This window comes from Sceloporus undulatus, chromosome 2 (assembly GCF_019175285.1).
Source record: "Sceloporus undulatus isolate JIND9_A2432 ecotype Alabama chromosome 2, SceUnd_v1.1, whole genome shotgun sequence".
Lineage (NCBI taxonomy): Eukaryota > Metazoa > Chordata > Lepidosauria > Squamata > Phrynosomatidae > Sceloporus > Sceloporus undulatus.
Genome location: NC_056523.1, coordinates 252,651,655 through 252,666,042, shown reverse-complemented (window position 1 = coordinate 252,666,042; position 14,388 = coordinate 252,651,655). Strand labels below are relative to the sequence as shown.

The 14,388-nt window shown below is 41.4% G+C and overlaps 1 protein-coding gene across 2 annotated transcripts in view; it reads left to right on the top strand.

Annotated features, from left to right (window-relative positions):
- The first annotated feature begins 1,945 nt into the window (after nt 1-1,945).
- Nucleotides 1,946-14,388, top strand: part of FANCC (FA complementation group C) — an 83,204-nt gene continuing 70,761 nt past the window's right edge. Inside the window, exon 1 of one of the 2 annotated variants that reach the window (XM_042453711.1) lies at nt 1,946-2,039. The gene's annotated coding sequence lies outside the window, so the exon portion shown is untranslated. Of the gene's footprint in view, nt 2,040-10,950; nt 11,172-14,388 lie in introns of those variants that run through there. The other variant, XM_042453710.1, reaches the window with a different exon arrangement.

Sequence of the window (14,388 nt, the reverse complement as noted above, 5' to 3'; positions counted from 1 at the left end):
GCTTCCGGGACTCTGGACACATGCCATTTAACACACATACTACAAAGTGCCCCGAAGCAGATTTATTTGGCCTGTCTGTACTGGGCCAAGTCATGCCATTTAATCTGGAATATCAGTATGTAGAGGGAACAAATACAGGAAAGGAGATTCTTCTCAACATTAGGAGGTGTCCTGATGTAACAGTGGAACACTTTCCCTCACACGGTGGTGGCGTTGCCTTCTTTGTAGTTTTAAACGAGTCTAATGGCCATCTGTCGCAGTGCGCTGATTGTGTATTCCTGCATGACTGAAGGAGGCTGGTGTGCTAAAGAATCTCTTCAGTATTCTCCTCCAGCCCACATTTCCAAATGAGTTTTTCGTTTCTGCCGTCAGCGTTCTGTGAAAGCTGTGGCAATTTTTACACTTTAGAAATATGCCATTTGAAACCACCCTTAACGCCATGTCTCCGTCTACAGAATCCTGGCATTTCTAGTTTTGTGACGGCAACACTCTTTGGCAGAAAGGCTGAATGCCTTGAAATTACAAATCTTCAGAAGGCTGGTGGCATGGTGGTTAAATGCCTGCATTGCAGCTGCTCATCACAAACCACAAGGTGAAGAAATTCAATACCAGACAAGGGCTCAGGATCAACTCAGCAGGGATTGTAGCAAAAGGGGGGGGGGTTCTTGGGGTCCGGACCCCCCTTCCATTAGACAAAATGAATGGTGTGTGCTGCTGCACCGCCGACCCACAAGCCCCATTATAATGGTGGCACTTACTTGGACCCCCCCCTTCCTTAAATCCTAATTACGTCCCTGAACTCAGCCTGGATCCTTCGGAGGTTGCTAAAATGAGTACTGTACCCAGATTGTTGGGACAATTAGCTTAAACATGTAATAATAATACAAATATAATATAATATGTAAAGAGATTTTGTAGCACTTTGGGACTAATGAAAGAAAGAGGTTGGCAGCATGAGTTTTCCTAGACTTAAATCTACTTCCTCAGACACATTTGATGCGTTTGCATCTGAGAAGTAGACTTTAGACTAGAGAAAATTCATGCTGCCAATGCTTTCTTTCAAAAAGGTCCAAAACACCACAGAAAATAATCCAGTTTGAGGCTGCTTTTACTGTCCTGCCTATACTAAGGAATTTTGGGAACTGTAGTTTTGTGTGACATTTAGCTTCTGTCTCAGGACCCTTGGCACAATACTAGGGGTGCATCCACACTGCAGAATAATCCAGTTTGAGACTGCTTTAACTGCCATGGTACAGTGCCAGGGAATCCTGGGTACTGTAGTTTTGCGAGACATTTAGCCTTCTATTAGAGGCTCTGGTGCCAGCAATAACTACATTCCTAGGACTCCCTAGCATTGAGCCAGGGCAGTTAAAGTGGGGCCAAACTGGCTTATTTCTGCAGTGTGGATAGCCTCGTTTCAGGATTCTCTAGTTCTGAGCCAGGGCAGTTAAGCAGTCTCAAACGGGATTATTTCTGCAGTGTGTTTTGGACTTAAATCCCAAGGTGCTACAGATCTCTCCACTACAGATCCTACAGACTAACAAGGCTTATCTTGCAGTTATAGCTAACTCATCGTACATAGTAGTAAATAGTCGTAGTGTAGTAAATACAAATCCCTGGATTCAGTAATATAGTAACCAGTACAAGTAGTAGTAGTAGTAGAAATACAAATCCTGGATTCATAGTAACTAAGGTAGTACAGTAGTAGTATAGTAGTGTAATAACAAGTACAATCCCCAGGTAGTCCATAGGCAGGAGGCTGGGCACTTAAATAGCTAGTCTAGAGAAGAAATAATAAAGATGATGGCGATGCAGAGGATGCCCCAAAGGTCTCCTCCTCAGCACCGCAAAGGTTGAGCCAGGGCAGGCTTCTTGAGGAGGAGGTTGGAGGCCTGCAGGGAGTTTAACCTTTGCCTTGCCTAGTAGGAAACCCACCTCCATCCAGCTGCCTATGAAGCAGGGAGGCGCCTAGCACTAGGGCCCTGCTGCATTGGCCTCCCTCCCTGAGCCTGAGCCTGAGGTTTCCAGTTAAGGCGAGGGTGAGTCTCCTCTGTCCTCGATCAGAAAGGGCTAAGGTGTGGCTGTTGGTGTTTGGGAGCCCTTTCAAGGCTATCACGGGGCTTTCTGGCATGGTTCTTCAGGAGGAGGGTCGTTGTTTTCACTTCGTGTCTGGGACTAGGTCCCAAACACACTGCAGAAATATCCCAGTTCGAGCCCGCTTTGATGCCCTGGATCAATGCTAGGGGATTCTGGGAACTGTAGTTTTGTGAGACATTTGCCCTTCTTGGCAGAGAGCGTGCGCTCTGGAGCCACAACTACAACTCCCAGGATTCCCTAGCACTGAGCCAAGGCGTTAGTCTCAAACGGGTTGTTTCTGCAGTGGCGGATGTTTGGGAGAATCGGGATTTAATAAAATGAATGAAATAAAAAGGGCTTTTGGGGGGAGCGTCGGGTGAGAGGAGAGAGCAAGAGAAGCCGCCCCTCCCCCAGCCCCGCCATAGAACTTCCGCGCTTAACAACTGAAAGGCGCCCTCTAAGCCCCTCCTCAACCTTCCTGCCTTCAGTTGCTTTGGACTCAGTCTCCCAGGGGCCCCAGCCATTGGCGCCAAGGGCGAGGCATTCTGGGAATGCAAGTCCAAAACAAGCAAAGGCGCCAAGTTTAAGACCACTGCCTAGTGACTGAGGGGGGAATGAAAAGGAGGATGGGGCCATCATGGGGGAAACCCCTGCCTTACACGCACACACACCACACACACAAGGATGGGGGAAACCTTGCCTTACACACACACACACCTCCCGTGCCTTTTCACACCGTTGTAGCCAAGTACAATGACACCCTAAAAGCACCCCACGCCCTTTATGGGGCCAATCAAATGCACATGTTGTTTATTTTGGTTTAGTCCTACAGAAGAATCACTTGTGTGTACACACACATTGGCCCTCCATGCACAACACTTGTGTGTTTTGGTTGGTCCCATAGAAGTGCCACTTGTATTGTGTACACACACAGTTGGCCCTCTACACAGACACTATTGTGTCTTTTGTTTGGTCCTATAGAAAGATCACTTGTGTACACACACACACACACACAGTTGGCTTCACATGGACACTTGTGTATTTTGGTTGGTCCTATGAAGTATCACTGTTTTGTGGATTTTGGACTTGTTGTACTTTGCTGATTGCTCTTGTAGCACTTTTGAGACTAACTGAAAGAAAGAAGTTGGCAGCTGAGCTTTCCTAGACTTAAGTCTACTTCCTCAGATGCTTTTAGTGGAGTGGAGCCAGGGACAGACATATACATGCCATAGCTATGTGAGAATTTATTCAAATTCAAAATCCTTGGTGTATGGCTTCCACTCCACCCAAGCATCTGAGGAAGTAGACTGAAGTCTATGAATGCTTATGCTGCCAATTCTTTCTTTCGTTAGTCTCAAAGTTCCTACAGATCTCTCTACATACTGATTCTATAGACTAACATGGCTATATCTTTGAATTGTACTTTGCTGTATGGCAACACAGCTAATCTGTGTGTGTGTGTGCGCGCACACACACACACACACACAGTTGGCCCTCCACATTTGCAGCTTTACTTGCGGATTTGTGCTTGCTGTTTTGATTAATGTGTTCTCTGTAGGAAAATCTAGGTCCTCCAGCACAACTCTACAGATTGACATAAAGTTGTGCTGGAGAACCTAGATGTTCTAGAGAAAACACTTCTCTAGACATTTGTAGGTCTCCAGTATGATTCTATGAGAGTTTACTGGAGGAACCTGGAGATCAGAGAGGTGTCTTCCAGATAAAAAGTATATGATTTTTAATTATAGTTCCATAAAGAACGTACTGTACGTTCTATTTGTACGACTTCCTAGCGAAAAAGCTCCTAGCGTGGAACCCTTGTGGAAAAAAAGCTCCGAAAGCACCATTTTCGTAAGCCGAAAAAAAAAAAGTACCCGAAACAGTTTTTTATTTATTTTTTCGTATCCCGATTCGTAACGCGGTGATTCGACGGGACCACTGTATATGGTAGTTATGGCTATGATTCCACTTTAACTGCCATGGCAATATCCTATGGAGTCCTGGAACCTGCTGTTTAGGGAAGGTATTTAGAATTCGCATCCAAAGAGCTGGGGTGCGTCAGCAAACTGCAAACTTCATTTCCATTTGATGTTGTCATAGTTAAAATGCAACCATAGCTGTAACTAAGTAATGGTATAATAATAATTTATTTATTTATTTTCTGCCTCTCCCAGGTGGATCAGAGCAGGATTACAGCCCATAAAATATCAAGACACAACAATAATTTACAATAAAAATTAACTATAATTCGTTAAAACCAGTTCTATCCAAAATGACAGCGAATGGAAATATACAGATTCAAGGAAGGAAGGATCAGTATTTCTTATATGAGGTCAGTGGATAAGCTCGCGGAAGAGATCCGTCTTAACTGCCTTCCTAAAAGAATCCAAGGAGTATAAGATGGTTTCTTCAAGGAGACTGTTCCATAATTTTGGGCTGCTTGTGATAAAGGTTCTTTGGGAAGTTGAAACTAACCTAGTTGTTTGTAATTCTAGTGTTCTTCCCAGTTATTCTGAGAGTGTGGGGCGGATTATGTAGGGAGAGCGTTCCTTCAAGTGTGGAAAGGGTCTCATGTCTCCCTGCTTGGTTGTCTTTTTCCCCCTAGCCTCAGGGGGTTCCTCTCCCCAACTGAAAAATAAAGGAAGTTTTGTGGTTTAATCTCTTCATGCCATTTTACAATTGATACAATAAAATGTAGTTACCTGGAGGGTAGGGAAGAATGAAGCATTTGGTGAGGATTCCGAGAAAACTAGAATTTCATTAGTTTGGGGCTGTAAAGGTGAAAAGTTGCAAATCTGCCACAGCTGAGTGTACTTGGACAGTTGATGTCTTTCTCTTTCTGTCCCCTGTCTTTATGACTTTTATGACTCACTGGTTGCCTGGGTCTAGCTGCATTCGAATGTTCTGTAATGATACTACACCACTTGGGAACTAAGGCCTTTTACAGACAGCCAAAATAAAGCTGCTTTGAGTCACAGTGGAGATATGGTGTTTCAATGATGTATGGTCCTAAGAGTCCAGAAGCCACACCAAAGCCATGCTCCAGTCCTTAGGGCTGGAGCGTGGCTTTGGGTGCGACCTCTGGACTCTTAGGACGCATGCATCATTGAAACACCATACCTCCACTGTGACTCAAGCAGCTTTATTTTGGCTGTCTGTAACAGGCTAAGATGTCAACATTGGCTTCTGCTACTACAGTCAGGCCTCTGTATCCACTGATTCATCATATCAACGGTTTGAAAATACTTTAAAAAAATATAAATTCAAAATCAAACCTTGATTTTGACATTTTATACAAGGGACATTATTTTCTTCACCTTGGTATTTAATGGGACTTGACATCATGGATTTTGTATCCAGGAGCATTCCTTGAACCAAACCCCAGCGTATGCCAAAGACCTACTATATTGCTAGTGCTTTAGGCTAGTAGGTGGTGTCCATTGGCTAGAAGGTGGCATGTTCCAATGTCAGATTACTTCTTTCATTCCACAGGTAGTGGGCAGGCAGAAAACAATGCTGTTGCTTGATCCGTTTTTTTAGAGGGTTTGCTTTGAAAGAAAAAAATAAAAATAAATAGATGTAAGTACAGACAGATAACAGCATAGATTTTGTGACACCTTAAAGACTAAAAAGAGTTTTACAGTATTGTGTTGAAATTGTGATACATTATGAATGCATTATCAGTGCTACTGCTAATGTTGTTAGTGACCTGTTTTGAAGTAATAATTAATGCTTTTGCATTTCTCTTCCTTTCACTCCACTGATGCTGTGCCACCTAAACATCTACCCAGCCTATAGGTTGCCAAGTTGGAGATGGGATATTGCTCCTGTAACTTTAATCCTGAACTGGTTGTGGGAGCGATGATGGGTACACATAAATCTCTATCAAGTGGGACAATTGTGGCTGTTTCTGCTTTTCCTTCCAAAGCCCAACATTCAGCTGCAGCCATTGCATCCCGACTAATTCTTTGATTGCCAGTGGGGAGTGGGATGAGTGCCAGTGACAAGAACAGAGCTTTGGAAAAGCAGCTTTTTGTCGAGCCTTTGATAACTGGAATATCCCTGTACATCATTTATATTTGGTATTTTATCATCATATCTTTGAAATAATGAACCGGGCACATGGAACACCCACAGAAAAGATAATGTTTCTGTACTGCAGAATTCTCAACACCATGCCTTTAAAGGAAAAACACTGTAGTCTCCATTTTGATTAATGACTGAGTCATGGTTTAAAAAAATCTTTAACAAATTTGATGTCTTTGAAATTACTTACTTTAAAGTTGTATAAATCATCTGTTGACATTATTTTTGTTTCCTTAACAGGACAGGCCGTGTCCTGAACAGTCAGGCCAAAATAAAGCGCTTCAGGTCACTTTGGAGGTATGCTGTTTAAATGACACACGATATTAGAGGACTTTTGCATTTTCTTCCCTTTCACTCACTGATGCTGTGCCACATAAACATCTACCCAACTTTGGCACAGCTTCTGCCCTCTTAATTGTGGTGTGTCATTTAAACAGCATACTTCCAAAGTGACCCGAGCAGCTTTTTTTTGGCCTGTCTGTCCAGACCCTTAATTTTAGATGTAAACCTGCTTTGTATTTTCATCCTTAAGTTAAAGCAGTTGTTCCAAGTCTTTGTTAAATGGTCAATGTTTCTTCCCCCAGTTTTCATGCCTTTCCTCTGATCCAGTCCTGCTTTCTGTATGATTGTTTTGCATATAACGTGTGACAAACATGCTGCCTTTTTGTCGTCTCTTACCATCCAACCCTTCTCACACAGTGTATATACATACCCAACTCTCTTCCATGCCAGCCACAGATGCTGGAGAAACATCAGGAACGAAACTCTTCTAGAACATGGCCACATAGCCTGAAAAATCGACAAAAATATGGATGTGGCTGTGAAAGCCTTCAACTTCCCAAACCTTCTGTTTCTCTGCTGTCTCCTGAGTGACCTCTTGTTCAGAATATAGGCTATGTGTCAGGACAATCAGATGTTGTAGTTACACCTGTCTTTTAAAGTGAGCCATAATTCTCTAACACCAGCCGTGTGTGTCTGTCTTGTGAGCTGCATGTGACCCCAGGGCCTTTTTTGTAGCTTCCAAGGGTCCAAACAGTGTTTTCCTCAAGCATTGTTTTTCTCTAAATATTCCCAGATGGCCTCTGGGTGTTGGAGAGCATTTTCCTTATGTTTATAGGCCCCTTGGATCAAAAACATTTTGTGAATTAAAAAAACAACACTTTTGGCCTCCCCCTAGGAGCAGTGGGGCCTTTCCACCACATGGGATGATGGACCAATTTAGAACTGGAGAGGCTTTTTTAAAAACGATGTGAACAAGATTTACTTCCACTGACTTCCTGTTGCCCCCCCCCCCCAAAACTCTGGGTCTATAATGTCCCAGAAAGGCTTTAAAACATGGCAAACCCCCCAATCTTCCCAGAGGGTGTTTGGAGCCATTTGGGGCAAACCCGCCTTTCAATTTTTATCTTACGGAAATGTGTGCTATGGTCTTCCAAGATCTCTGGGGAACCAATGCAGGTCCTTAATAATAATAATAATAATAATAATAGGATTTAGCCTTCCACAGTTGTGCACTTCCCTCTACGCAATCAATGACTTTTCTATAATATATAATGCACATGTTGATTTTCTTCCAAAAACTGTTTGATGCACTCCATTAGCCAATAATGTTTGCAATATGATCTTTAGTGCCTCTTTCTTTTTTGAATCCATCTTGGATATCTGAAAATTATTTCTCTATGCATGATAAAAGTCTTTTTTAAGTAAAATTGCTATTAAAGTCTTTAGTAAAATCTTCAGCATACCTTTGCTTCTGTGGGAGGATGTTTACCACAATACTTGGTGTCTCTTTTCTTGGGAATTGGATGTACAGTAAGTGGTCATTTGTTTAGTTTTCCATATTTGTTGGCAGATTTTTATCGACATTCAGAAGTATTATTTCTTGAAGGTCCAAAACATACTGCAAAAATAATCCAGTTTGAGACTGCTTTAACAGCCCTGGCTCAGTGCTAGGGAATTCTGGGAACTAGTTTTGTGAGGCATTTAGCCTTCTCTGTCAGAGAGAGCTCTGGTGCCACAATAAACTACAGTTCCCAGGATTCCGTAGCACTGAGCCAGGGCAGTTAAAGCAGTCTCGAACTGGATTATTTCTGCAATGTGTTTTGGACCTAAGGCTTCAAACAGCTTTGTTGGTATGCTATCTATTCCTGGTGATTTATTTCTTCCAAGTGCTGTGTGAGTATCTTTCAATTCATTTTTAAAAATTGTGGGTTCCTTGTCAAAAAGTTCTTCTGTGAAACAAAGTGTCATTCATGTCGTTTCTCAACACGTTACTTCCATTGTCTTTTTATTTTATCCTCATCACATAGTGTCTCTAACAAGATATAGTTATTCTGTTAGTCATATAGTGTCTCTGCTCATGGTTTAAATTTTCCTTAGATATTTCATATCTTACGATAGAGATCTCCTGCTCTCATTTTTGCTGTCTTCTATTTCTTTGCATTGATGATTATAATAATTCTCATTGTCCCTATAGACAGGTCATTGATCAGTTACTGCAGCATTCTGACCGTACTACTGTTTAAAGCAGAGGTGGGCAACTGTGTAGGCGTATGGGGCCATATTAGCTTCCCAGGAGACCTTGTAAGGCTGACCTCTCTGGTGCACTTACTATGACTTTCTTTCCTTTGTAACTCTAGGAGAAATTAGAAGGCCATGCCTGGTGAATCAAGGTTCCAGCTTTATTTAGGGAAAGAAATGCATTTCTATCACTCATGCTATTAGACCAGAAACTGGTGAGAATGACAGCCTTGAACCTCAAATGCTTACATGCTAATATACAGTCGGCCCATCCCTTACATGAGGGATCCGTTCTGGACCCCCCCCCCCCCCGTGTAAGGGAAAAAACGCATATGCTCAAGTCCCATTGAAAGTAATGGTGCTTGTGCCCACACCATGCCCCATTATTTCTTCCGGGGAGTGCCAGCATTTTTCCCGGTGCATCTTCCAGAGTATGCTGGAAGCGGCATGAGTATAACGCAGTCGCACTTTAGTTTAGGGTTACCAAGTCACTATGGGAAAGCACATATGCTGGGAAAATTCCACCAAGTTAGCAATTTGATAGAAGTCGAAACTTACAGGAGCCTGTTGCCTCTTGAGAAATAAACAGCCATTCTCCAATCCTTGCTACATAACCCATTCCCCAGTTCCTTGGTGTCTTAGGGAACAAAAATTGCTATGCAAGCTTCACAGTGTCCGCTCACTCTTTTGGAAGGATGTCCCAGTACTAGGATACACAAATAACAGAGATGCAAGCATTTTTGGGTTGGCACAGGTGAAGCCATTTTCGTTTTCTCACTTCTGAAAAAACAAACAAACACAAAAACCCAATTTTGCCCCCAAATGCCCTCTAGAGGACAAAGTAGCATTTTCACCTTGTTTTTCTGGCCTTCATGGGTCATTTGAGGCTTAGGAGAAGAGAGTGTTTTTAAACAGGAAGTGAGCAGAAGTAACTGCCTGTTCATTTTCTGTTTTTAAAGGACTCTCTTGGGCTTAAATTGATCCAGGGTGGGTTAAAAAGTGATGGAAATGCCCCTCACATGTAGAGAGCATTTTGGGATGAAAAAAGTTTCGAGAAAAATTGCAAAAATTTTGTTTGACCCCATGGGGGGGGGCACAGAGATCAACCCAAATGTGGTGTAGACAACAACCACTACAACAACAACAATAATAGTCATCTCTCCTGGTGCAGATAAACAATGAAAACATCTTCACCTGCTAACTATCTGTGGGTTATGTGCTGCCTAAGGCTACATAAGCAGCAATTTTATCCAAGAATTCATAAAAATAGTTATTACTTAACATGAGTTATACTTTTTTGTATATTTTAATAATCTACAAATGAAAAATAAGATGCCTAGATACACAAACTGAGCATGTTAGCTTGTTGGGTTGAATCATGTATTTTTATTTATTTATTTATTTATTTTAAGAGTCATATCTGTGGCAGATAATTTCTTAAACTACTGGTTAATTTTCAAGTACTGCTGTCTTTATGTTTGTGACTGAAGTATGACACAATGATTTCCAAGGTGTTGTGTTGTATAAATGATCCATTTTTCAGTCAGTCCTTTTACTTGGATCTAGAATTTCACTATTCACACACATTTTGGTGGGGCAGCAGTCACTTCCATTATCATTCCTCTAGAGAAAATCAAAATGTTAGTGTTCTGTAAACAACAGCAATTTATTTTGTGTGAAGGGAAGTCCTCTTCAAGATAGCATTTTTCTTTCCTTCCTTCCTCCCCTCGCTTGTTTTGTAATATACGCACTGATGATTGATCTGCCACTGCCATCTTTTGGATGGAAACAGATTTGCTAAATAAATATTTATAATTTTTGCCCTCTTGTGGACTGGCATTTATTTTTAAAAGGGGCAGAGGGAAGGGATAGTCCTGAAGGCACTGACTTTTCAATACATCTTAATTTTTTCTTAATTCCATATAGAATCTGCCCATCTGTTTTTTTGTCTATTTATCTATCTACACATAGATATAAATTGTATCTATAAAAATATTTTTGGAATATGAATGTTTGTAATAATACATATGTTTTATCATTAATTTTTCTTTTCAATTTTATATATGAACTCTTACCTCATAACTCTTTGTCTCCAAAATAGGGTGTTTTTTTACAGAACTCATTTGGATTGTAGGAACAGTTTTACTGACACGTGCTTCATTTATTCTGTAATTTTTAGCCCCCAAGCGACTTAGTTGATAATGAAGCCAAAATTACATTCACTCAAGTAAAGATTTCATTGGGAGAAGTTAAGCATAAATGGACTGTATTCAGTCGAAGTTAAGAATATTTGAAAGCTCATACATTTAGGTGGATTTACTTAATCTGAAGTAGTCTTTTTTTATAGGACTGCTATAGATGTCAGCCTTATCAGGTTACAAAGGATCAACATAGCTCTGGATTTTAAAAAAAACAACTTTTTTACTGGCAGCTTTCAGGGATTTGACTGAATGGTGGCAGAAGAAGAAGAAGAAGAGATAAGATATCAGGTAATGTAGAACAGTGGCTCCCAATTTCTGGGTCCCCAGAGGCCCCTCACCTTTGGCCTTATTGGCTGAGTCTTCTAAACAATATTTAGGGTCCAAGATTGAGAATCACTGCTATAAAGCTGTTAACCCCAAGGCTCCTTAAAAGCTCCTTTCTGGTGGCTTATAGGGATCTGACACTGCTTATACTTTGATTACAGTCCCTGGCCATTACCAAAATGTCACATAAGAGAGGCAACTCTGCAAACTTAATTTTAATGCCAAAGCGACAGAAGATGTAGTTGCTGACTAGCAGTCATGAAAGTCCTGCGTGTTTGTGAATGCTTGACTTAGGGTGACCTATGGGGTTTTCTTAGGCAAGGAATACTCAAAGGTGGTTTTGCCAGGTCCTCTGAAATATAGCCAACAGCACCTGGTATTTGTTGGCAGTCTCCCATTCAAGTACTAATCAGGGATAACCCTGCTTCCTGGCAGTTTGTTATCCTTTGTTATAAATAGGGGCTAAAGCAAAATGAGCCAGCGTGAATGGATATTCAGTGTTCCAGTTCAGGATCTTAAGAACCCACCTTCAGTTCCACCCCTCCAACTTTCTACCCTCTCCCCAGTTCCCAGTCACAATGCACTTAGGATTCTGATAGAACTGAAAGTGGTAGCATGCTTATCTCAGGATCATTGCAAGCTTTATCTGGTTTCTTCATCAGCTGCTTTGTCCTTTCTGGTTCATGACTTGCTCTACTTCTTCTAGGCCCGGACAGTATAATTTTGCATTACTCTTTCTTCTTCAATTATTATTTTTTAATTGATACTCTGAGTTGTGTTAGAAACCCACTAGGGATTTGTCACTGAGTATTTTCCAGCATTTGTGGTCCTTCTCCGTCCCATGCAGCAGTGGCTGTTAAGAGGCAAGTTCTGTGATTCACCGTGAGTTCAACATCAAGCACCCTTATGTGTAGCTACTAGCCAGTCCTGTGTGTAAACTGGGAATGTTCCCACAAGCATGCCACACACAAATAGGTATATAAAGGGTTCTTTAAGTATGAAAAGTTTGATGCCCGCTTCTCTAGATCATTGTTTTTTCATAACACTTGTATCGAACTAAGAATATTTTGCAAAGATACATCCCTGATACTGCTGATCGGGGCACAGATAAACTGAATTTAATGTCTCAGAAACTGCTGGTGAACATCTTCAGTACAATACTTTTCTGGTCTGCTACAGGCTCACAGGATTTTATACGATGAAGCCATGGCAGTTAACATAGAATAATAGCACTATAATTGTGTAGAGTGATTGGGTCTCTGTTCTGACCCAGTGCAAACCCATCGCCTTTGCCATCCTCCCTCAGCTGGGTCCTTATAAACCCGTCCTACCCCCTGCAAATGATCAGCTGATGTTGTGAGCTGCTTTGGGTACAGTTTTCTGTGGAAAAGAAGCATATAAAAACCCCTTCAATGGCAATACTGCTTGCTTGTTAAACTTATATGAACTTTATTTTGAAAAGATTCTACCGTGACTCTAGGTAAAAGCTTCTTAGTCTCTACTTGGAGACACATTATCAATATTTTTTTATTTTGCATTTGTTAATACCTAGCAAAAAGTAATGAAAATAGAAGAAACCAGCAACATTAATGAAAATAGAGAAAGGGCCAGAACAGACTGGTCTGAAAAACTGGCTTATTGGTGGCTTGGGGGCATGGTGTTTAGACGCTGCATGCCCCCAGAGTACCAGGTGTGGGTGACTTCTAGCAGCTCTGGGGGCATGGTGTTTAGATGCTGCACGCCCCCAGAGCACCTGGAAACCACCCTGGGACTGCACCAGGGTCGCCAAAGTCGGCACTTTACTGGCCAAAATAGGAGCAAATCTTTTCTGCTCCTTTTTCGGCCAGTGGCAGGGTGGATTGGGGCCACGGCATGTGTTTGCCGCTGCCCCAGAATTTCCAGCTACGGGGCATCTCCAATCCGCCCTTTTGTGGCGGTCTGCTCTACCCTGTAATTCTTTCTCCTTTACTTCTTCATGTCAAGCAGACATAGAATTCATTCCCACAGAAAACCTAGAAAAGGAGATCAAGACCAGGAATTGCAGTGATCAGGTACTGTATGTGGTCTTCCATCCAAACCTACCAATACGTAGTTTTTAGAAATAATTTTGAGGCAGTAAAATGTGAGCACTTTAAAAAAATATTTTATTAATCATTTTAAAAGTTTTTTTGTCAATTTTAATTTTTTTTCCCAGGGGAAAAAGGCATTGGGGGCTGGGGACCCTGTATTTCTTTCATTTTCATTTTCTTGCTTTTTTCCTGGTCATGATTTCTTTTGAGGGGGACAGGCAGATGCTGGGGAGGGGGGGGAGCTTGGTTAAAACTGAGTGTCTCACCTTGCACTATTGCAAACTTACCACTTGATAATAACCAGTTGCTTCTCTTTATTTGTCCTAATTTTTGATAACATGAAGCTGATTTGGTATTAAGTGGACATAAATTATGTAATTTAATAATCACCATAAAACATACATTTTATACATCCTATATACATCATAAAACATTTTTTTTTTATAAAGGAGAAAGTATTTCAAAAATGGTTTATCTTCTCCCTGCACAAATATCATGCAACCTCCTCCTCCTCCCACAAATGCTTTGGAGAACTCTGAACACATGCTGTCGAGTTTGGAAAATTCATTTGCTGTTTTAATTTAGTGTGTTCCTCTCTGACTTGGAGCGTTCTTAATGTATGTAAATATATGAGGTTAGAGATAGTAGCATTCCTCTATGCAAACTTTGTAGTTCTTTTGGTGTACTATAGGCAATTGGCTTTAAAATTGTTAACAAAAGTTACTGACTAAAATGTTACAATTCAGACACTAATCCAGAGAGCTCACTTGACAGAATAAAGTTAATCCGTTCCATGTTAGAAATGCTGCTTACAGAGTCTGAAGGATGTAACAAATACCCCATGCCTCAACTCCACAGGGTTCCCCACTTCCTAAAAGTATAGAAGAACAAGCGTTTGCCTGGGAGGTTCTGATGCAGGAGGAGCAAGACTTTATTTTGTTCTCTCCCAGAAAGCAGCTGAAGTAACTTGAGGAGAATTATAATTATTGAGAACTCCTCCGTCAGTGGTAATTTTGTAGCAGCGTGAAATGTAATAAGAAGACAGAACCAGCCGCTGCAGTTAATACGGAGGGAAATGGAGTCCACGCTTGCAATGGTGTAGGTATTAATTG